Source organism: Vulpes lagopus, chromosome 23 (genome assembly GCF_018345385.1).
Source record: "Vulpes lagopus strain Blue_001 chromosome 23, ASM1834538v1, whole genome shotgun sequence".
NCBI lineage: Eukaryota > Metazoa > Chordata > Mammalia > Carnivora > Canidae > Vulpes > Vulpes lagopus.
The window spans coordinates 3,928,982-3,954,989 of record NC_054846.1 but is presented as its reverse complement, the minus strand read 5'-3'; the positions used below and the strand labels follow the sequence as shown (position 1 = coordinate 3,954,989).

Here is a 26,008-nt window from a genome sequence, read left to right as displayed (position 1 = left end):
ATATTCAAGATAACTAAGGAATATGCTGCCAACATTTACTCCTCCAGAATTTTTCAGGCTTTTTCCCTGTGTTTCCACGTAATCAGAAAGCTGCCATAATCACTTTGCTTCCTCATGTAATTGCATTAAGTTTTGTTCAGGGAGTCTACCAAAGGCTGATCATGTGTTGGAAGGTCTTTCTCATATTTTACAAGGTCTCTATTGAGAATATAGGCCATTATGTTGTTCAAATGGATCAGCATCCTCACAACGCATGAGTTCCCTTGAACTATCCTTCCTGTTAGGAATCTAACAAACTCAAATGTACACTGAGATGCTACTGCTTTCCAACACACTTGTTCATTGGGCTGTTTGGTTAGTTTTAATGTGCACAATCTCCTGTTCAATTTTGTGCCCAGCGTAACCCATGCATCATATACTACTGGTTTTGAGCTCAGAGTCTACATTTGTCTTGTCAATCACCACAAATTACTTTTAGATTAGATAATATGTAATGGCAATAAAAAGTAGATTGTGATATATGTGAAAAACAAAAGGGTTAAAAGTAGATCTAAACCCAGAATGTGAAATATTAGTCTGCATTGCCGAAATCATTGTTTTAACTCCAGTCTATCACAAATGATTGCTAGAGCCCCAAAATCTCTCTGATCCTCATAATCCTCGTTAAGAGTTACTAATAGTCATTTTTACTCTACATTACTCTTCACTGGCACCTAGGGAACCATTAAGTTACTTTTTTTTATTATTTAATGTCAACTTTCTTCAGTAGGTAATTATGCTATCTCTACTACTCTCATATACCCTATGCATAGTGCTACAAATATTGCTTAAATAGCTCAATAAATTTTTTTAAGCATCAGGGTAAGCATCATTTTATCTTCTCAACAATATCTAAGTTACTAACTGACCATAGCATAAATAGGTGCCTATCATGGAACAAGCCAACCAACAAATGAAATGTCTGGGCTACAACTTCATACTTAAATCTTTCTGACCAAGTGTCTATCTTTTAGGAAAGTAAAACCAGTATTTGTAAATGAAACAAAGAATCAAATCCATGTTGTAACTACAAAATGTCCACGAATACAAAATAAACTGATGTCTTTAATAAAGCAAATAATTACTCCTGAATGTCAACCTGGACTTTATGTGGGTAAAAACTACTACAAAAGGAACAAATATTCTTTTTTTCAACATTTCAAGAACTCTCAGGTTTTTTCACTTAAAAATTCACCTTTGGATAAACTAGAGTAGCAGCAACAGTATACAATAAAAATAAATACAAATGACCCATTTGTTTTACTATAAAAAATGCCAATGATAAAAAAAAATAAGAATGGGATTGAGGTAAAAATATGTTAGATATAAGAAACTTCTGAAAAGTAAGTTCAGGATATTTCCAAAATTAGAAGATCACACTGTATTCATTATTCATATAAACTGCCCCCTCCACCCCACCTCTTTAATTTTCGTGTTACCATTCATTGCACATTCACCCACTTATTCAGAGTTAAAACTATGGCATGCATCATCTTTGATTTTTTTTTTCACCCTTTCCCCTCACATCAAATGTTAAGAATTGATAGAAAAGAATTTCACTGAAATGTTTCTCTTCACTGTCCCTCCCAGTGAATAAAAGCCTAGGCTTCCCACCATGGAATTAAGATCTTTCATGGTTTCAACTAATTTTATCTACTTAACTTTGCTTCCTACTACTCATTTCATAAAATTTTCTCTTCAATATCTTTAAATCTGGCAAGTATCAACATATCTTAAGTAAATCCTTACATTAAGAATGTTCTTACTCTATCCTGTGATCTCGGCTATTTATTATCCATTTAAGGTTTACCAATATTTTACATCCCAATTTTGATTATACTGATTCCTGAATAAATGCAATGGTTCATTCATTCAGTGATTGCTTGTTTTCTAGATCTTTTTGAATAAATATGTGGCATACGAAGGATAGCCTTAAGACGTTGTGGAAGGTGAGAGAATTATAGTCTATACTTTTTAGTGATTTCAATTCTACATCTAATTTTTTTATAACTGATTTTGCTCCACAATGAGATTATAGCAATTTAGAAGCAGTTTTCACATTTTGTACTTTTATTTCCCACAGTTCTTAGCACAAATACTCATTTTGTTGTATTCCTGAATTTATTTTTTAAACTCAAAAAAATATAATGGTAATTTCATCTCTACTGAATGTTTGGGTAAACAAAGTCTATGAAATAAGTAGTATTGTAAGCCAGAAGGCAGTTAATTCTAAGCTAAAATCACTCAGTGTCTAAAATACTGGAGTATTTACTGGGTGTGGGAGTAGCCTCTACTGATAGGCTTTACCTGTGAAATATAATCCTCTCTTAAGGGAAAAGCAATCATGGGCAGTAAAAAGATAGCTGTGTGTGTTTTTTTTTAATGTGCTCATTAAAACATTTGTTTAGATGAATTCCAGCCAGATAAAATTACCGTAGCTGTAGGAAAGATCTTCCGCCAAAGGCAAAGGATCTACTTTGATCATCTTTTAAACCCTTAGAGAAAACTGTACTAATTCTCCACTAGGGACTAGAGAGTTATTCGACTGGGACCATCGTTGAGCAGGAGATGTTTTATTAAACCAGTTAGCTTCCTCCTCTGTATGGTTTCAAAAAATCAAAGCCAATTTGATTGAAGCTAATGACCTATTACAGAAGGTAAAACAGTGACTAATTTATGATCATTTAATCACAGATTTAGAAGACGTTATGTTAAATTAATTAGCACTTTTTCTACTAGATAGTCCCTGTTATATGGGATAGGCTTTACTTTAAGAGATCTTTCAAAATACGGGATTTTGAAACATCTACCTGTAGGTATTTAAGTGCTTAAAAATTCTCACATCATGAAAATCTATACTGTTATCAGTCCAGGTTTATTATAGTTTGTTTTTTTAAATAACTACAAAATAATGAACTGTCCACCTTTTCTATGCAGTCAGTTCATATATATGAAGGATAATATTCAGTTATTTCACTATTTTCTTTTTTAAATGAATACTATTTCTCTAAAATTTTTATCAGAGATACTGCTTCTCAGAATTTCTGACCATAATTTTTATTTTTCTCCTCAACTTTCTCCATATACTCCAGATTTTCACTAGATGAATACACCACAAGCATTCAGAATAATAAAGAGGGATAAGACCAAAGGCAAAAATATATTTGTTCCTGACTCTTAAAACTCTTTCTTACATTTTACAAATCTAAGTTCTAATAATACCTCCATGGTTCCTAAATCGAATTTTTTAGATGTGTAGGAACTGATGTAGTAGTAGAACAGGAGACTTCTATAAAATCCAAATAGAAAAGGTATATTCACCACTGATAAAACCAGGTCAAATTCAACACCAAATTTCTTGGCCCTTTTTCATGCACTGGATTTGATACATTCTAAATATCCAACAAATGCTTCCTATTAATATAAATTGTATAGTCATTGAATGCTATTGCTATTCAATGATCAAAGAATGTATTTTAAGAGATACACAGATAGATAAATCTTTAGTAAAAAATCAACAATTTTTATTAAATGCAGTATTTTAGGTAAAAACTCCATGGTTTCCAAGAAGAAAAATAATTATAAAAATAATTGAGCCCAGAGAAATAAAAAGGATCATAAAGGCCTACTAAGAACAACTATATACCTATAAACTGGACAACCTGGAAGAAATGGAAAAATTTATAGGAATATACAACATACTGAGACTGAATCAAGAAGAAATAAAAAATCTGAGCAGATCAATTAAAGAAATTGAGAGGTGCCTGTGTGGATTAGTGGGCTAAGCATCTGACTCTTGATTTCGTCTTAGGTCATGATCTCAGGGTAATGAGATCAAGCCACAATGGGCTCTGTGTTAGATGCAGAGCCTGCCTGAGATTCTCTCTCTCTCCCTCTCCATCCCTATAAGAAAAGGGAGAAGAAATGGAGTCAGTAATCCAAAATCTCCTGATGAAGAAAAGCCCAGGACCAGATGGTTTCATTGTTGAATTTTACCAAACATTTAAAGAATTATTAATACCAATTATGTTCAAGCTCCCCCAAACAAAGAGGGAACATTCCCAAACTCATTTTCTAAGGCCAGCAATGTCTGATACCAAAGCCAGATTCTGATATTCTAGAAAACAAAGCTATACACCAATATCCCTGATGAATAGAGATGCAAAAAAATCACTATTCTCAACAAAATACTAGCAAACCAAATTCAGCAGCACATCAAAAGGGTCATTCACCATAACCAAGTGGGATTTATCCCTGGTTTGCAAGGATGGTTAGCCAATGCAAATTAATCAATGTAATGCACCACATTAATAGAATGAAAGAAAATAATTATATAATCATCTCAACAGATACAGAAAAAGCATTTAACAAAATTCGACATTCATTCATTACAAAAGCACTTAATAAATTAGACATACAAAAAACATATCTCAACATAAAAGCCATGTATAACACACCTGGAGCTAACATCATACTCAACAGTGAAAGACTGACATTTTTTCCTCTAACGTCAGGAACAAGACAAGCATACCTACTATCACCATCCTATTCAACAAAAATCAACATAGAACTACCATTTGATCCATCAATACTACTTCTTTGGATATATTCTAGGAATATATCCAAAGGAAACAAAAATTCTAGTTTGAAAAGACATCTACACTCCCATGTTCATAGTAGCACTGTTTACCATAACCAAGGAGGTATGGAAACAATCTAAGTGGCTATCAATGGATGATGGAGAAGGAAGTCATAATATATATTATCTATCTGTATGTCTATCTAGTATAGACTAGACACACACATAAGAGAATATTATTCAGCCATAAAAAGAAAAACAAGAAAATTCTACTATTTGGATCGCATGGATGGAACCTGAAAGCCTATGGGGTGCCTGGGTGGCTCAGTCACTTAAGCGTCTGCCTTCAGCTTGGGTCATGGGATTGAGCCCCACGTTGGGCTCCTTGCTTGCAGGAAGCCTGCTTCTCCCTCTCCTCCCTGCTCGTGTTCTCTCTCACTATGCCTCCCTCTCTCTCTAAAATAAATAAATAAAAACTTCAGAAAAAAAAAGCTAATGCTAAGTGATATAAGTCAGAGAAAGACAAATACTGTATGATCTCACTTAAATGTGGAATCTTAAAAAAATAAAAAGAAAACACCAAATTCATGGAAAAAGAAATCAAATATGTGGTTACTGAGGCAGAGGGTAAGAGGAGATGGAATTAAAGGAAAATGGTCAAAAGGTACAAACTTATCCTATTGTGGTAATAATTTCATTATATATGTTAATCAAACCATCATGCTGTATACCTCAAGCTTATACAGTGATGTATGTCAATTATTTCTCAATAAAATTGAAAAATAAATGTAAAAAGAATAGAGTTTGAAAAAAGTTGGAATTTCTATGACATAATATAAGATCACCTTTGTGTTAATCTGTATCTGTATTTTTTCCTTATGACACATGTTATTTGTCTTTACAAATTTCCCTTAATTGTATGTGATTCTCCATCAATTTCAAGATCTTTCTGAAGTGATTCATGCTCTCCAAATTACTACAGAGGCTTCTAAAATCTGCCTTTAAGTGTGGGCTTAATGTTATCATAGTCAACACTAGTTAAGTTGTTTAAAAATACTAGCTAACAAAATACCCCTGATGAAAACCATTTAGAATGGCTACTATGCCACAGATTACAAACCTTTAGGTATATCTTCTCATTTATTTGATTTATCTTGTATTTATTATGAACAGATACAGCATAATGTTTCTTTTTGTTTGGTAGAAATAGTCTGCCGAAAGGAAAAAAGAAAAGAGGGAAGGGAAGGGAAGGGAAGGGAAGGGAAGGGAAGGGAAGGGAAGGGAAGGGAAGGGAAGGGAAGGGAAGGGAAGGGAAGGGAAGGGAAGGGAAGGGAAGGGAAGAGGAGGGGAGGGGAGGGGAGGGGAGGGGAGGGGAGGGAAGGGAAGGGAAGGGAAGGGAAGGGAAGGGAAGGCAAGGGAAGGCAAGGGAAGGCGAGGGAAGGCAAGGGAAGGCAAGGGAAGGCAAGGGAAGGCAAGGGAAGGCAAGGGAAGGCAAGGGAAGGCAAGGGAAGGCAAGGGAAGGCAAGGGAAGGCAAGGGAAGGCAAGGGAAGGCAAGGGAAGGCAAGGGAAGGCAAGGGAAGGCAAGGGAAGGCAAGGGAAGGCAAGGGAAGGCAAGGGAAGGCAAGGGAAGGCAAGGGAAGGCAAGGGAAGACAAGGGAAGACAAGGGAAGACAAGGGAAGACAAGGGAAGGCAAGGGAAGGCAAGGGAAGGCAAGGGAAGGCAAGGGAAGGCAAGGGAAGGCAAGGGAAGGCAAGGGAAGGCAAGGGAAGGCAAGGGAAGGCAAGGGAAGGCAAGGAAGGCAAGGAAGGCAAGGAAGGCAAGGAAGGCAAGGGAAGGCAAGGGAAGGGAAGGAAAGGAAAGGAAAGGAAAGGAAAGGAAAGGAAAGAAAGGAAAGGAAAGGAAAGGAAGCAAAAGTCAAAATAAATGACATGCATTACATTTTTCACTCTACTGGGTCTTTCATAGGAAACTAATTAGAGGCAAGGAGATTATCTTATATCAGTATCTGAAGGTAACTTATAAAAAGGAGGGGAAACTATTTGCTTTAAACTGCTTAGAAACTGAAATCACAAAATATTTTAACTTTGAGACAACCAGAAGGGTTGTAAATTTGAAGGTTCAGGAGACACTCAATTTAATGTCATTCATGACTCTTCACACAGAAGCCTTTGCTTGTTTTCCTTTTATCATATGAAAGTATGAATATTAGATTCTAGTACATCAAAGTTATGTGGTACGCACTTCATCATGAGGAATATTATAATCCTTGAATGCAAAAGTTATATTAGTAACAAAATAAAATCCATATTTTCCCCAAAGACAATCAGTATTCAGTTACCATTATGAGGCCACATGAGGTAGTTATTATAGATAAAATTAAATATATTTGTTTACTGAAATGAAGGACATTATAATTACCAATATACTGCCCAGAAAAATCAGTATTATTGACAGCATTGCTCCTTTCATCTAGCTCAACTGATAAAGTTCTTATCACAAGTCATTAAAATATTGGCTAATAGATATAAAGAAACAGTTCATTTTAAAAATGAATGCTATTCACTAAAATTGAATAAAATCTAGGTAAAAGAAAGTTTGAAAAAAAAAACAAAATCAATTAAAACCCTTCCATTAATGAAAATTTGACTCCAATTCCAAATGAAAAATGTGGTTCTCCGCAGAGAAAGTCTTCTCTATCTAGGATAAAAAAAGATGAACTTACAAAATACAGCAGCGTCTTGTTTAATCACAGGAGGACAATTGAATATATTCTCTCAGAACTCTTCTCGGGCACATTTCCTGAAAAAGAAAATTTAAATAAATTTAAACATTGAACTTAAAAAAAAGTAACCATAACAAACTAAGTTTGTTTAATGGAAAGACCACATATATAGCGTACAAACTGTAGGCCTATCTAAATAATCTTTAAACCAAATAATACAATAAGGAGTGTTCCTAATGCCATTTGTACCAACATTCAGGTTGTGTGAAAGAATTTCCATCAATTTCTAAATAGCTTGAAAATATCAAGCTACTTCAGTATATTAAGAATGAATCAACTGAAGGTTTATACTCTAATAAAAAAGTTCAAAACAATTTTTCTGGTATAAGACCAAAAAAAAAAAAAAACTTGTTTTTGACATTCAGATGCCTCTGAGCAGCAAATACACAGCAATGGCTCCAAAGGAGAGGACAAACTAAAACTCAAACTAGAATACCTGGTCCCAGTTTGATATAGTTGTTTCATGAAGATAGTCTGAAATCCACAGAATGTTTTAAACAGAATGAGGATGAGTAAAAAAATGAAGCACTTAGAAGATATACAAAAGAACACTGTGCGATGCTAAGCAACAGGTTCACTTTTGGAGCCTTACACGTTGTAAGCAGCATACCATGAAGAAATACAAGCCAACTGGTTCACTGCCTTTCACATCCCTATGTATAAAACAACACCAACTATTCCATCCTTTATTTGTTTTAGGATTCACTTCAATAGAAGGCCACAATATTGAATTGCTTATGTCTGGTTGAAAGGAATAAGAATGCCAGTTGTCCATACAGTGAGTTGGCACCAGTCTCTTACAATCTCTCCTTATTCTTTTGTACATGAAAAAAGATCACAAGATGGTATTTTTTTAAGATTTTATTCATTTATTCATGAGAGACACACATAGAGAGAAAGAGAGGCAGAGACACAGGCAGAGGGAGAGGCAGGCTCCCTGCGGGGAGCCCGATGTGGGACTCAATCCTGGGACCCAGGATTAGCCCTGAGCTGAAGGCAGGCGCTCAATTGCTAAGCCACCCAGGTGTCCCCACAAGGTAGTATTTTAACAAACTGACTATTAAAGGATATTCTTTTTCAAAGAATATGTAAAGTAACATTGTAGTTGTAGGTAAAATATGACATTTTCATTTTAGAATTGTATCTATTTATAGAATAAATGTACAGGGAGCTAAAGTGGAGGCTGTAATAGTTATTTGAAATAAGCTTGTCTGTAGAATTAATACATTGATTTATGAAAGTCAACTGCTACCATTAGGAACACACTGTAAGCATATAAGGTAGAAAGATGAAATTCAAACAATGTACAACAAACTGAAAATCCGAGAAATCTCAATAACAAAAAAGTTTCTACAAGAGAAGAATACAGTATATATGAGAATTGATATTAATTTGTAAGTTATTATCAATGCAGTTTTAAAAGCAAATAAGTCCTTGTTTTATTTCTACTTTCACAAAATGTTTTTTTAAATAAGTTTTCCATTCTCAAATACCCAAAACACACAGAATATGACCAATCAAATACGCATCAGCAATTGCAGATAACTTCTTTTACAAATTAAAGGTATCCCTCTTTGGCTCAGAATAGTCCAACTACTGTCATCCAGCTTTAAGCTGCCTCGTTTTGCTTAAATTAACTGGATAACATGAACATTTTCCATGTTTCAAAGGACCTGACTTATACAGGTTATATAATTTAAATGGAATTTCATTATTAACATCAGAGTTCCAAATATAAAGTATCGTGAAATACCAATGGATCTAATATCGTAATGGAAACAAATAAAAACCCTAACAAATTGTGTATAAGTTATACTGGCATTAATTGCATGAGATCACTATTAGGCATGGTTACTCCATCATTTTAGGCTCTCCAAGCTAGTCTTTCAAAAGCTTAATAAACCAGATGGGTTTTTTCTTCATATGTACTTATCCAAGCTCTACTTCCTTTTGTGTAATAAGGCATGCAAGTCAACAAAGCAAAGAAGGAAGGGAGGGAAGGAGAGCAGGGAGGAAGAAAGGTAGAAGAGAGGGAGTAAGGGAAGAAGGGAGAAAGGAAGGAACAAAGCTTACATTAAATGACATGTATTTGGAAAAAGGAAGGAGTCTGAGACAAAAACTGTGGTGACCTCTAGCATTCTTACATCTTTGACCATGTGGTGAGGTGAGTGTCAAAATTATAAGTAACTGGAGAGAATCCTGAGAAAGAATTAAGTGAATAAAGAACTGTATGGATAAATTTATCCCACAAATAAATTATTCAAGCAGAAGTGGGAGAATGTCATGATTTAATCAACAGATGGTACATAATGATTAGATATGCAATTTATCTTTCAAACCACTCCGCCATGATGATTTTCCAGATTCTTTCAGAAAGAGGGAGACTCTAAGTTAAAGGTGAAATTGTTTCACTAAAGTTGCTGGATGGGTTTGGTTATTCAGATTGAACATAGTACATCCAAGGGTGTCCCAGTCTCTTCAAACAGTTTTATTTTATATTTTTATTATAAATATTAAATCCAAAATAGTTTGTTTACACAATTATTATGCCTAACTTCTGGTAGATGGGATAAACTGTTCTATTGTAATAAAATAGGTCAGTGTACATCATTCTACTAGAGCTTACAAAGGAGAAACAAATTTGATTAAATAATCACAAAATAGTGTGGATTTAATAACATCTATGACAACATGTGCTTCTAAATATCAATTCAAAGTAGCTGAGCTTTGAATTGATATATCCACCAATCATTATATCTATTTATCTAACTTATCTACTTTAATATGTAATATATATGTATTCATAAAATTAAAAAAATCTCTCACCACATTAATGTAATGACTATATTTTCATTGAAGTTCACATCAACTATATTTTGTTTACTGCAACAGTGCTGTAAATGTATTGCAGAGTCCCCTGTCGAGGTCTAGAAGGTGCTTTCATTAGGATACAAATGATTATGTAACTGCTACCAATAAATCAGTAGTAATCCAAAAATAAATACTGACATAGACTTAAATAAGAGGTTACTATATAACGATCAACTCATTGTGACAGAATAAAAAATATTTAGTGTGGAAATCTGGTCATTAGAAAAATTAAATATTGTGTTAAAATTTGCTGTTGGAACACCTGGGTGGCTCAGCGGTTTGGTGCCTGCCTTTGGCCCAGGGCATGATACTGGGGACCTGGGGTTGAGTCCCGCATCGGGCTCCCTGTGTGGAGCCTGCTTCTCCCTCTGCCTGTGTCTCTGCCTTTCTCTCTGTGTCTCTCATGAATAAATAAATAAAACCTTTAAAAAAATAAAAAATAAATAAAATTTGCTGTTGTTTTCCAAAGTAAGTTATTTATTATATAATATGATGTTATATTATGCTTTATTATTTTCCCTAAGTGGTGGAAACACAGTAAAATTTACAATAAAGTTACTAGAACACAATTATTATAAGCTTATTTTATTATAATGAAAATTACTGAGACAAAAAAAAAACAAAAAAATGTAAACCTTGCACCAAAGGGGAAAAAAAAAGAAAATTATTTAGAACCCTGAAGAACATTTTGGAGAATGGAACAGAATGAAAACAAAATGGTAGGGAAACAAATCTCAGACCTATTAGTTTTAGCAGATTGTAGTATGAATCATCACAAATGGAACAGGATGTGAAATTATCTCCCACTTCTATGTCTACAATGACTGGTGACTTGTCTTTTTTTAAGATTTAATTTATTTACTTGAAAGAGAGAGAGCTTGCACAGGAACAGGGGGAGGTGAAGACGGAGAGGGATGAGCAGACTTTCCACTGAGCAAGAAGCCTGACATGGGGCTCAATTCCAGGAGCCCAGGATCACCACCGGAGACAAAGGAAGACACTTAACCAACTAAGCCACCCAAACACCCCTAACTAGTAAGTTTCAAGAAAAATTAGCAGAAAAACAAAATCCTGAAAAATTCATTACACCAAATGTATTCCCCTAAAGTCCCAAAATGTGGACAGATATTTAATAATCATCAAGGAGCTGTTCTTGCTAAGAATCATTCATCTCATAAAAGAAAGTTTGACTTTACAAAAGTCAGCATAGATGGGATATTTGTCATATTCCAATCCTTTCAAATGAAAAAAATCAGTATATTCTGTTTACTTTATGCAGAAAATCTTGTCGTTAGTCTGAATTTATGCAGGTATAAAAAATATCAATCAGTACTTGAGAATGAGCTATAATCAATTACAGGGAGTGAGTAAACATGAATAAAGTAGACTGAACAGCAATCACAGTGTCAGGTATTTAAAATGTAAATCTAACTTGGAAAAATCAATAACTACTTTTGTTGAAGAAGAGACACTAAATTAAAATAAGAGATGGCATGTTTTTGAACATATAATATACATAATTTTGATTCTGGCAAAGCAAATGTGTTCAGAAGATCATCCAAGAAAGTTTGAGAGTGATAATTGAAAATTTTCTGCATTTGGCAAAGATCATAGTAAAACTTGATAATATTGTGAAAGGATATTTATTCAGACTACAAACATTGGCATCAAGTAATATGACACATATTTAAGAAATAATATATAAAGTTGAATAATTAGATTTATTGCAGAAGTAATGAATCACTCTTTGAAGGAAATCCTAAATGTTACTCAAATTATCTTACAGTTCATAATATAATAAGCTTTGTATAATAAATTATAATGACTGAGAATTTGGTAATTTGAAATTTTCAGTATTTTCATTTATACATTTTTGAGAAATTTTTTCCAGGAGTTGCAACAAATTGTAGTTTTTGCAGATTTCTAAGATTCAGAACTTAGAGGGAAAAACTGATGCCTAAGTGGATGTCATAAATATATGCACAAATATATAAAACATAAAATATGAAATATATACACAAAAAATACAAAATATACAAAAAAGTAATAGACCAGTAAAATTTTGATTTGAGGAAGTGATGCTCAAAAGAAAATTCTAAGCAATTTTAAACATCTTATTTTTCTGTCTGGTCTGAAAGCAAAATTTCTTTGAAAGCAAAATTTCTTTGACCAGCACTGATATTGTCTTATGACGCTGGAGATCTCTACAATTTTCTTGGCCTCACTTAAATTTTGGATGTTATTGAAAATTTGTCAACCATAAACATGAAAACATTATGAATATTCAATATGTAAGTTAAACTGATGCTTCATAACCTCAAATCTCAGAGCTATCAAGCAATTTTTTTATAAATCTCTTGATGACAAGGCTGGACAATGGTATACATTCCAAAACACCTGCTTTTAAATTTATTTCCTAGTTCTGCATGCTGCACTAAGAAAATGTAACACGTCAGAGCACGTTTTCTGTGAATGGCCAGATACTACATATTTTAGGCTTTGCAAGCTGCATATACTCTAGGTTTTACTGCATATTCTTGTGTGTTGTGTTTACAATCTTTTAACAATATTTTTAAAAATCTTAGTTTATGAACCATACAAAAGCAGGCCATAGTTTGCTAGTTTCTGTTTTAGAGTTTCCTATTCCAGAAAACACTAGTAACATGTAAATTTAATTTTAAGTAATAAAAATTTTTCTAAAAACATAGTTTCTCTGACACAGTAGCCACATACTAATTTCTTAATAACCACATGTAAATTTAAATTGAAGCAATTAAAATTAAATAGTTATAAATTATCAAGTTTTTAATAATTCCAAAAACTCAAGAGGCACATGTAGCTATCTGCAGTATTGAACACTGCAGATAAAAAGCATTTCAAAAAAGTTCTATTGGATAGCACTGTTTTAGAAAAAATATATGCAAGAACCCAAAGTGTGTGCATCAGTGTCTGTATGTGTGTGTATCTCTTAGAAGCACGAGAAAAAATCAAAGCGATAATGGCTGAATCTCTTGACATTGATACTAATCTCTGCCATGGGGCCAAGACCAGAATTAAAAAGATGACTTAATTTGATTATGAATTCCATTGTTAGTCCATCCAATCTTAGATGTTAGCCCATCCAAAATTAAAAGCCATATCAATATGTCAAGTCTATGTCTCCTTTAAATAATAGAATAATTTCTACTTTAAAAGAACATTTTATGATATTAAAAAACTTTCTCAATATTTTAGATCAATGTATATCCTATTCTAATGGGCATATACCATCTAGAGACCTTTTTAAAATACAGATTTTGATGCAGTAATTCTGAATTGGACTATAAATTGTACATTCCTAACAAGTTCTTAAGTGATACTGAAATTTAGGGCCTAAGGACAAAGTTTCAAGATGATGTATGCAATATAGTGGGTTATGATATCTATAAGTGAAGACTATTTAGTACTCTAATATTGACCTAATCTACTAATAATATGTATTCATGAGCAATCATGATAACAGTAACTAGGAATCTTAAGACATTCTTTAGTCTAGCATGACATTTGTGATGCATTGCAAAGTATTTGCAGTAGTAATTTACCAAATAGTTTTAAAGGTTTTCCCAGAATATCCTTTGTCAAATGTAAATGTAACTTTTCAAAATTTAAATTGTTAGAAAGTATTTCTCCGGCAGCCCGGGTGGCTCAGCGGTTTAGCGCTGCCTTCAGCCCAGGGTGTGGCCCTGGAGACCCGGGATCGAGTCCCACACGGGGCTCCCTGCATGGAGCCTGCTTCTCCCTCTGCCTGTGTCTCTGCCTGCCTCTCTCTCTCTCTCATGAATAAATAAATAAATAATCTTTAAAAAAAGAAAAAAGAAAAAAGAATTTCTCTGCAAATACTATCAAATATATCAAACTTTAGAGCAGAAAATTCAATACTGGAACATATTAATATTAAAACTGTCTAAATAACTGAATTGTGAATTTCTGATTTCCACAATAAAATTTAAGTTGCCTCAGTTTGAATCTCTTTATGCCTCCTCCAAAAAATAAAGATCAATAAGGTATTGAAACAAAATCACCCGTATTTTATGGCATAATTAAGAGACAGTTATAAAACATCCAATAACAAGTAAGTGACTATTTGGAATCAATATTGACAATTCATATCCATTCCTAAGCAGATTAAGTAGATCCATTCCTAAGTAGATTAGAAATACAGAATCCAGGTGAGTAGAGTCCCAGTGGTGTCAGAACACAGATAACATCAATTAGAGTGCATAATTCTAAGTACAAAAAAAGACAATTTAAGCAAAGAGATAAATAGAAGCAAACAATCCATAACACATATAATTATGGTCACTAAAGAAGAAAAATCACATAATGAGATAGAAGTAATATATAAAAGTATAATTCAAGAAAGTATTCCAAAAAGAAATGTTATATTTATGTACTGAAAGTTCCGATCTGTACTCGAAAAACAAAGTCAAATACAAGATATATTCTAAAAAGTATCCCAATAGAATTATTAAATTTTGATATATAGAAAAAAATTCTCTGGACATCTAGCAAAGGAGAAATGTTTCATGGAGAAACTAATGAAGATTTGGTTGACCATGCACTTCTTGAATGAAATATGCAAAATACAGAAATACTGGAGAAACATTTTCAATGAAGTAATGAAAGGTGTGAGATGATTTTATATACAGCTGTGTTATGCTTAAGCATCAAGGCTTAGGAAAACAATGTTAAGCTTTCAAGTACTCAGGGGATGCTATATTCATGAACCCTTCCTTGGACAGAGCTCTAGCTAATCAAGAGATGATTAGGGAAATTTTGGCAAATCAGGTAGTGATGAACATTGCATCATTCTTTGTGAACCGAAGAGGAAAAGATAGGTTAGGATGTTTGTGGAAGAATAGTAAGTAAAGTTTATGAACTTAGACAAAGTAAAAATGATTCAACTATGAAATGAGAAGGGAAGCAAGAGAGAAGACTATACTGGTTGGCACATAGAAAGGATGTAAAAAAAAAAAAAAGGTATTACTTAAACCTAGAGCTAACAAACCAAATAACAGAAAGATAAGTAAATGAGGTAGTTAGAGAATTGCAACAAGTATTAAGACAGATATAATTGCTAAAACAAAGATGCAAATCTTGCTAAATAAAAAAAAGATAGTATACATAAAACCTAATAAATCAGTTATATATGTAACTATAACTATATGTAATATATCATGTAATAGACATGATAATTTGATTTTTGTAAGAGCTGAAAACAAATATATATTACTGACTTTAATAAATGTAAACTTTCTCAATTCACCTTTAATTTTTTATAGCAAAATTCAATTCTATTCTGAATATAAAATCCACAATAAACAAAATGGATTCAAAAAAGCAAAATATAAAAAGATATGTAAAGGTATTCTAGTTAATGCAAATAAAATGAAATGCCAAACGTACTACAAGAAAGTAAAATTCAGATCCAAAAACACTAAAATAGGCAACAAAACACCACAACCACCTTCAAAATAAACAAACTCATGCAAATTAAGAAAGAAATTGCTAGAAAAACATTAATAATAAAAGACTCTCCAGTGAAAACACAAGTGGAAAAATAAATAAAGATATATATATATATATATGTATATATATATATAACCTTAAAAAGCTAATTAAGATTTTTATACACAAAAAATAGAAGGCACAGTACCTTCATATCAATATAAACTGGCCATACATTAGTTGCTTAAAACATTTTAGCAAGTCTCAGAGTAGAAATAATACAAACAATATTCCCTTAGTCACAATTCAATAAAACTAAAAAATAACAAAAAATTGTTAAAATCTGACAATCAAAACTTTTAAAAACTTCCTCAATTCCAGACTTGAGGGGATAATTTACATCAAAGTTAAAATATTTTTAAAAATAATGACTTTGACAGGATGTCAAAGTTATGATATATAATAAAATCATTAATCAAAGGAAATTCCTATCTTTAAATACACAGGTCAGTACAAATGAAAAATATTTAAGCGTGAAATTCAACATCTTGGAAAAAAGTAAATCTAAAGGAAGGAAAAAATAAAGATAATGCAAACACTAAGGTTAAATATTTTGTAAAGAAATAGTAATAAACTATCTTTTGAGAAAAAAATTAATAAAAACATCAAAACCATGAGCTAAATTAATAAATAGGAGATAGAAATCATAGGAACACCAACTGATAAATAAGAACAACATAAAAACCCTTGAAACTGATGATGTTCAAAACTCCTAAGATATTTTGCACAAGTATATGCAAATATATTGGAAACTCTACCTGAAATGTATAATTTCATAAGATAATATATTTTACAGAAACTGACAGTAGCAGAGAAAAAAAGCTTAAATAAATCCACTTCCAAAGAAGGGGAAAAATTATAAAGCAGACAAAAGAACCAGGCCCAGATATTTCCACAGGTGAAGTCAATCAAGTCACCTAAGACCAAATGTTTATGCTATATAAATTGTTCCTGATAATATACAAAAGAATATTCCCAATTAGTTTTTATGAAGTGAACATAATAACAATGCTTGATAAAACTGCACTATATAAGAAAACTACAAATGAATATATATAGGTCTGTTCACAAAAAATCATAAGTAAAATATTAGCAAGCAATCTAATTGCACATTTAAAAACTTAATACATTATTACAAAATGAGATTTATTCCAGAAATGCAAGGTTGGTTCAATATTAGAAAATGCATTAACAGGGATCCCTGGGTGGCTCAGCGGTTTGGCACCTGCCTTCGGTCCAGGGCATGATCCTGGAGACCCAGATCAAGTCCCACATCGGGGACTCCCTGCATGGAGCCTGGTTCTCCCTCTGCCTGGGTCTCTGCCTCTCTCTCTCTCTCTCTCTCTCTATCATGAATAAATAAATAAAATCTTTAAAAAAAAAAGGAAATGCATTAACACAATTCATCATATAAGTAGATTTATGGGAAAAACCTTATGATCATCCTAAATGCTGAAAATATTTTTGTCATTCAACATTCATTTTTTAAAAATATTTATTTATTTATAATTTGACAGAGAGAGAGAGAGGAGGAGGAGGAGGAGGAGGATGCCAGAGAGAGGGAGAAAAAGTCTCAAGCACACTCCCAGTTGAGGACAAAGCCTTACATGGGGCTCAATCTCAAATGATATGAGCTGAAACCGAGTCAGATGCTCAACCGACTGTGCCACCCAGGTGCCACTTAATTTCAATTACAGTTAGTTAACTAATCCCCATCACTCATTTATCCCATCCCCTGCCCACCTCCTCTTCATCAACCCTCAGTTTGTTCTCTATACTTAAGAGTGTCTTATGGTTTGCCTCCCTCTCTTTTTCCCCCTTACCCTATGTCCATCTGTTTTGTTTCTTAAATTCAATATATAAGTAAAATGGCATTTGTCTTTCCCTTATTTTTTATTTTGCTTAGCGTAATACACTGTAGCTTCATCAATGTCATTACAAATGGCAAGATTTCACTCATTTTGATGGCTGAGTATTATTATTCCAGAGCGTGTGTGTATGTGTGTGTATCTGTGTGTGTACCACCACTTCTTTATCCATTCATCAGTCAATGGATGTTTGGGCTCTTTCCATAATTTGTCTACTGTTGATAATGCTGCTATAAACATAGGGGTGCATGTGCCCCTGCAAATCAGTATTTTTGTATCCTTTGGGCAAATATCTAGGAGGGCAACTGCTAGGTCATAAGATAGTGCTATTTTAAACATTTTGAATACTGAAAACTTTGTTTTCCAGACTGGCTGCACTCATTAGCATTCCCACCTACAGTATGAAAGGGTTCCCCATTATCCCTATCCTTGCCAACATATGTTGTTCCCTTCCTGTCTTGTTAATTTTAGCCATTTTGACAGATGTGAAGTGGTATCTCATTGTGGTATTGATTTGTATTTCCTTAATGATGAGTGATGTTGAGCATCTTTTCATTTATCTGTTGGCCATCTGTACATCAGACATCTGAAATATCTATTCATGACTTCTGCTCATTTCTTAACTGGATTATTTGCTTTTTGAGTACTGAGCTTGATAAGTTCTTTACAGATTTTTGATACTAGCCCTTTATCAACTATGTCATTTGGAAATATCCTCTCCCATTCTGTAGGCTACCTTTTAGTTTTGTTGATGGTTTCCTTCAATGTACAGAAGCTTTTTATCTTGATGAAGTCCCAATAGTTCATTTTTTGCTTTTGTTTGCTTTGCCTCTGGAGACAGGTCTAGCAAGAAGTTGCTACAGCTGATGTCAAAGAGGTTGCTGCCTATATTCTTCTCTAGGATTTTGATGCTTTCCTATCTCACATTTAGGTTTTTCACCCATTTTAAATGTATTTTTGTGTATGGTGTAAGAAAGTGGTCCTGTTTCATTCCTTTGCATGTGGCTGTCCAGTTTGCCCAACACCATTTGTTGAAGAGACTGTCTTATTTTCTATTGGATATGCTTTCCTTGCTTTGTTAAAGATTAGTTAACCATATAGTTCTGGGTCCATTTCGGGGTTTTCTACTCTGTTCTATACATCTATTTTTGTGCCAGTACCACACTGTCTTGATGACTACAGCTTTGTAATACAGCTTGAAGTCCAGAATTGTGGTATCTCCAGCTTTGCTATTCTTTTTTAAGACTGCTTTGAATATTTGGGGTCTTTTGTGGTTCCATACAAATTTTAGAATTGTTGTAACTGTGAAAAATGCTTGTGATATTGTGGTAGGGATTTCATTAAATGTGTAGACTGCTTTGGGTAGGATAGAGATTTTAAAATATTTATTCTTCCAATCCATGAGCATGGGATAGTTTTTTTTTTTTTTCATTTCTTTGTGTCCTATTCAATTTCTTTCATAAGTATTCAATAGTTTTCAGAGTATAGATCTTTTGCCTCTTTGGTTAGGTTTATTCCTAAGTATCTTATGGTTTTTGGTTCAGTTTTAAGTGGAATCAATTCTTTGATTTCTCTTTCTTCTGCTTCATTATTGATGTATATAAATGTGACAGATTTCTGTATGTTGATTTTGTATCCTGCAACTTTGCTGAATTTGTGTATCAGTTCCAGCAATTTTTGGATGGAATCTTCCAGGTTTTCTACATAGAGTATCACATCATCTGTGAAGAGTGAAAGTCTGATTTCTTCCCTGCTGATATGGATGCCTTTTATTTCTTTTTGTCTGATTGCTGAGGCTAGCACTTCCAGTACTATTTTAAATAACAATGGTGAGAATAGACATTCCTATCTTGTTCTGATCTTAAAGGGAAAGCTCTCAGCTTTACCCCATTAAGAATGACATTATCTGTGGGTCGTTCACATATGACCTTGATGATGTTATGTTCCCTCTATCCCTACTTTGTTGAAGGTTTTTATCAAGAATGGTGTTACAGTTTATCAAATGCTTTTTCTGCATCTACTGAGAGGATCACATGGCTTCTATCTTTTCTTTTATTAATGTGGTGTATCACTGAACATTCATTCTTAAGACCATTATCAATAGCAATTGGTAAGTACACACTTGACATGATAAAATTACCTATCATGCAAAAGTCACCATAATTCCCTTCCTGAATTGCAGGCTCAGAATGACAGTCAAGTTCATGAGACACTAGACTTTAACCAAGACCAACTTCAAGTTAAAAGAGGATATAGATTGATGAAAGTGTCATTATAAGATGAATAATATCTGAGGATCTGATGTACAACACTGTGACTATGGCTGAAAAAACTGCATTGTTTAATTATGAATTGCTGAGATCAGAATTTAAATGTTCTCACCAAACAAAACAAACAGCAATAACAAAAACCCAAAGAGGTAAATATGTAATACATGTGTTAATTAACTCCATGAGAGGAATTCACAATGAATATGTATATCAAATCATCATGTTATACATTTTAAATATCCTACAATTTTATTTGTCTCAATAAAGCAGGAAAACAAAAAACATAGCATAGAAATAGAAAACAGAGCACACACATGAGATGTCTTGTACATCCCAGGCACATCTGATATCAAGAATCACTCACTGAATGCACATGTTTCTGAGAGATGGGGCTAGGTAGGTATGGATGGGTTAAAGAAGTAAGAACCATTACAGGTCAGAAAAGCCAGTGGCTTTAACAGCCCTTCAGTTTTTATACTTTAATCTCAATCTCTTATGCTGCTACTTATCATTAAGTTATATTTATAGAAAGAAAATTCCAACTACCTGGTACAGAGTTCACACCACAGAAAATAATTACCTTAAAAGAAATTCTCATTTATCTTGGATGTGATGTACACCTATATATTTCCTAAGTGTATAAGCTAATGTTATAAGAATTTGGAATATGGTCCCTTCTCAGTCAGTGGGGTCAAATTTAACTTTAATTTTAATTTTAATTATTTTCTTGACTCCTTCATTTGAAGCAACACTTAAATGAGGAATTTATTAAGCTTTCTCACTAAAGTTAAGACATGAGACAGTGGTGCTCATTATCAATGGAGTTAGTAGCAAAAGCAATCAGATAAGAAAAAAAGAATTAGAAATATAAGCAATAAAAAGAAAGAGGTAGATTAATATCTATTTGCAAATGATGAAACTTCAAGGCAAAAACAATGCTAACTCCAACAATGTAAAAACAACAAATTTAGTAAGGCAGAAAAACATAAAATTGACTTTCAAAATTAATAGCTTTCATATATATTTCTAGATATAATACAAGGAAATATCTCAAATTAAAAAAGCAAAAAAATCAGATTATTAGGAATAAATTTACAGGAAAAGAATTCAATCTCTATGAAGAAAACTTTAAATTACTTATGAAAGATGTGATACAAGCATAAAACAATAATTTTTATCAAGTTAATTATACATTCTTAAGTATTTCCCAAGAATGCTGAGAACTTTTGTTTTCCTTCAGAAGCTAGACGAAGGAAAGTGGTGGTTTTTCATTTTAAAACACAAATGAAAAAAATCAAAAAAGAAGAACAGCACATAAACTCTGCCAAAAAAAAAAGAAGGAGAAGATTTTGCCCTTACCAAATACTAAAACATGTCATAAAGGCTTTATAATTGAAACATATTGTACTGGCCCATAAGTACACACAGAAGACGCTGAAGAATTAGACTCATCAATACAATTCTGAGAGAAAAAATAAATTCTTAAATAAAAATGTATTTACAAATGTGTAGTCTTTTAAATAAAATTAGATCTGTATGTAACACCACAGAGCAGAAGTGCCTTAAGTAGGTAAGACATTTAAATCTAAAAAAATAATAAATTAAATACATGCAACAAACAACAACAATAACAGAAAACTATGGCTTAGTCCTTACCACGTGAAGGCTAAATAGTCTAACAATGATGTAAATCCAGGAGCAATAAAAGAAAATTCAAATATATTCACTGACATACAAATGTTTAAAAATGTTTAAGATACAAATGTATTCACATACATTTTTTAATGACAGAATGTACCATAAGCAAATTTAATACACAAACTAAGCTCTTAGACAAATAGCCATGAATACTGACCATACTCCTTTAAATTAAAGAGAAACAAATTTAAAACCCTATAGAAACTGCCCAAAGTGGGAGGTACTACAATCCCAAGGTTCAAGATATATTACAAAACTATAGTAATCAAAACTGTATGGTAAGCACAAAATAGATACACAGATTAATAAAACAGAACAGTCCAGAAATAAACCCACAGTTTTATGGTCAATTAATCTATGGCAAAGGAAGCAAGAATACACAATGGATAAAAGCCTCTTCAGAATGGTGCTGGGAAAATTGGACAACTACATTCACGAAAAAGTGAAACTAGATCACTTTCTTACACCATACACAAAAGTAAACTCGAAATGGATTAAAGATCTAAATATGAGACCCGGAAACCAATAAAATTTCTAGAAGAAAGCATAGGCAGCAACTTTGACAATTGGTATGTTTCCTCTGGCAATAGAAACAAAACAAAATTAAACAATTGAGACTACACTAAAATAAAAAGCTTTTTTTTAAAAAAAATGTTTTATTAAAGAGCTTTTACACGGCAAAGGAAACCACTAATAAAACAAAAGGGCAATCTACTGAATGGGAGAAGATATTTGCAAATGATATATTTGATATGGGATATCCAAAACATATAAAAACCTAAACAACTCAGCACCAATTTAAAAATGGACAGAGGACATGAACAGATATTTTTCCAAAGAAGACTTAGAGATGGCCAACAAACACATAAAAAGATGTTCAAGACCACTCATCATCAGGAAAGTGCAAATCAAAATTAAAATGAGATATCACTTCACAGCTGTCAGAATGGCTACAATCAAAAGCACAAGAAATAACAAGTGTTAGTGAGAATGTAGAAAAAAAGGAACTCTTGCACTATTGGTGGGAATGCAAGCTCAGGCAGCCACTGTAGAAATCCGTATGGAGGTTCCTCAGAAAGTTAAAAATAGAATTGTACTACATTCCAGTAATCACACTACTGGATATTTACCCAAAGAAAATGAACACATTAATTCAAAAAGATATATGCACCCTATGTTTTTTGCAGCATTATTTATGCTGGCTAAGATAGAGAAGATATCCAGGTGTCCATCAACAGATGAATGGATAGAGAAGATGGGGTAGATATATACATATATAATGGAATATTAGTCATAAAAAGAGGAATGAAATCTTAACATGTCCAACATGGATGGACCTAGAGAGTATAGTGCTATGTAAAATAAGTGAGAGAAAGACAAATACTATATGATTTAACTTATACATGGAATTTAAGAAACACCACAAACAAACAAAGAAAAAAAGAGACCCACAAAAAAACCAGACTCTTAAATACCAATAACTGGTGGTTGCCAAAGAGGAAGTTGATGAAGGCATCGATGAACAATAGATAAAAGAGATTAAGAGTAAACTTATCTTGATGAGCACTGAGAAATGTGTGGAATTGTTGAATCATTATATTGTACACCTGAAACTAATATAACAGTGTGCATTAATTATGCTTAAATTTAAAAAAATACATGGCCAAAAAGTACGAACAGAGAATTCACATGAAAAGATATGGAAATACCTCGTTTTATTGTGCTTCACTTTATTGTGCTTCACAGATACTTAGTTTTTTACAAACTGAGGAATTGTAGTAACCTTGTATTGAGCTAGTCTATTGGTCTGATTTTGCCAACAGCATTTATTCACTTCATTGTCACATTTTCGGAAGTTTTTCAATATTTAAACTTTTTCATTATTATTGTATTTGTTTTGGTGACAGTGATCAGTGCTCTCGAATGTTGCTATTGTAACTGCTCTGGAACCATGGACCATGTGCAGCCACGTAAACAGAGAACCTATTGGATAAATATTGTGTTCTGACTTCTCCACTGACAGACCATTCCCTAGTCTCTCTCTTCTCAGGCTTCCCTATTTCCTGAGAGATAATACTGAAATTAGGCCAGTTAAGAACCCTAGTATGGCCTGCAAGTGTTCGAGTATAAAAAAAAAAAAAAATGTTGCACACCTCTCATTTAAGGCAAATGCTAGACACGATTAAGCTTAATGAGGAAAACATGTTGAAAGCCAAGACAGGCCAAAAGCTAGATCTCTTGCACCAAACAAGTAGCCAAGTTATGGATGCAAAGGAAAAGTCCTTGAAGGAAACAAAAAGTTCTACTCCACTGAAGACAAAAATGACAACAAAGCAAAACAGTCTTATTGCTGATATAGAGAAATTTTTAGTGGTGTGGATAGGAAAACAAGTCGGCCACAACATTCCCTTAAGCCAAAGCCTAATCCACTCAACTCTCTTCAATTCCATGAAGGCTGAAAGGGGTAAGGAGGCTACAAAAAGGGAAGAAGCCACCTCCTTAACATAAAAGTGCAAAGTGAAGCAGCAAGTGCTGATGAAGCTGCAGCAAGTTATACAGATTCGCTCGGGTAATTCATGAGGGTGGCTACACTACACAACAGCTTTTCAATGTAGACAAACACCTGTATATTGGAAGATGTCACCTAGGACTTTCATAACTAGAGAGGAGAGGTCAACGCTTGGTTTCAAAACCTCAAAAGATGGGCCCTCTTCCTAGATGGTAATGCAGCTGCTTACTTTAAGCTGCAGCCAATGCTCACTCATCATTCTGGAAATCCTAGAGCCCTTAAGAATTACGGGAATTCTACTCTGCCTCTGCTCTATAAATGGAACCCACAAACCACAAAGCCTAAATGACAGCACATCTGTTTACAACATGGTTTACTGAATATTTTAATCTCAGTGTTGAAACTTACTGATCAAATAAATAAATAAATAAATAAATAAATAAATAAATAAGATTCCTTTAAAAATATTACTGTTGATTGACAATGTACCTGGTTACCCAAGATCTCTGATGGGAAGGACAACAAGATTAATGTTGTTTTCATGCCTGTCAACACTGCATCCATTCTTTAGCCCGTGGATCAAGGAATAATTTTAACCTTCAAGTCTTCTTATTTAAGAAATACATTTTGTAAGCCTATAGCTGCCACAGAGAATTTAGATGGATCTGAGCAAAGTAAATTGAAAACCTTCTGGAAATGATTTACCATTCTAGATGCCATTTAAAATATTCGTGATCCATGGGAAAAGGCCAAAATATCTACATGAGTAGAAGTTCAAAATATATTGATTTTGACCCTCATGGAGGGCTATGAGGGGTTCAGTGGAGGAAGTAACTACAAATGCAGCAGAAATAGTAAGAAAACTGGAATTAGAAGTAGAGCCTGAAGATGACACTGAGTTGCTGGAATCTCATGATAAAACCAGAAAGAATGAGGATTTGATTATTACGGCTGAGCAAAGATAGTGGATTTCTGAGATGGAATCCACTGCTGGTGAAGATGCTGTGAAGTCTGTTGAAATGACAACAAAGGTTTTAGAATATTATAGGAACTTAGTTGATAAAGCAGTAGTGGACTTTATAAAGAAGATTCCAGCTCTGAAAGAAGTTCTACTGTGAGTAAAATGCTATCAAATGGCATCACACACCACAGAGAAATCATTTGTGAAAGGGAGAGTCAGTGGATATGGCCAACTTCATCGCTGTCTGATTTTTTTAAATTGCCATAGTCACCTCAGTCTTCACCAATCACCACCCTGATCATACAGCAGCAATCAACACCAAGGCAAGACCTTCCACCAGCAAAGAGATTATGACTCACTGAAAGTTTGGATGATAGTGAGCATTTTTTCATTTAAGTAAAGTACTTTTTAATTAGGATATGTGTGTTGCAGTTTTTAGACATAATGTTATTGGACACTTTATAGTATAATGTAAACAAGTTTTATATGCACCAGGAAACCAAAAAATTCATTTGACTCACTTCATTATTTGTTTGGTGGTGGTGGTCCGGAACCAAACCTGCAATTATCTCCAAGGTATGCCTGTACACAAATGATCTTTAAACACATGAAATTATTCTCATGTACTCATAACTTAAAAATATACAACTTAAAAATATTCTCAGGTATCATTTCTCACCTATCAGGCTGTGGAAAAAAAAAAAAAAAACCTCGAGAACGCATTTAGGCAGAACTGTAAGGAAACAGTACACACACACACACATGCACTGCTGGTGAGAACTCAGAATGGTAAAGTCTCTGCAATACCCTACAAAATTGTTCATGGATTTACCCACTGACCCAACATTCCCACTGTACACTAAAGATATTCTGCGAACGTGA

General features: G+C 33.4%; 1 protein-coding gene across 3 annotated transcripts in view; it reads right to left on the bottom strand.

Moving 5' to 3' along the window:
* MARCHF1 (membrane associated ring-CH-type finger 1) overlaps window positions 1-26,008 on the bottom strand; it is an 814,327-nt gene that overhangs the window by 531,982 nt on the left and 256,337 nt on the right. For all 3 annotated transcript variants that reach the window (XM_041738448.1, XM_041738446.1, XM_041738447.1), the window contains exon 2: window positions 7,343-7,419. The gene's annotated coding sequence lies outside the window, so the exon portion shown is untranslated. The remainder of the gene's footprint in view (window positions 1-7,342; window positions 7,420-26,008) is intronic.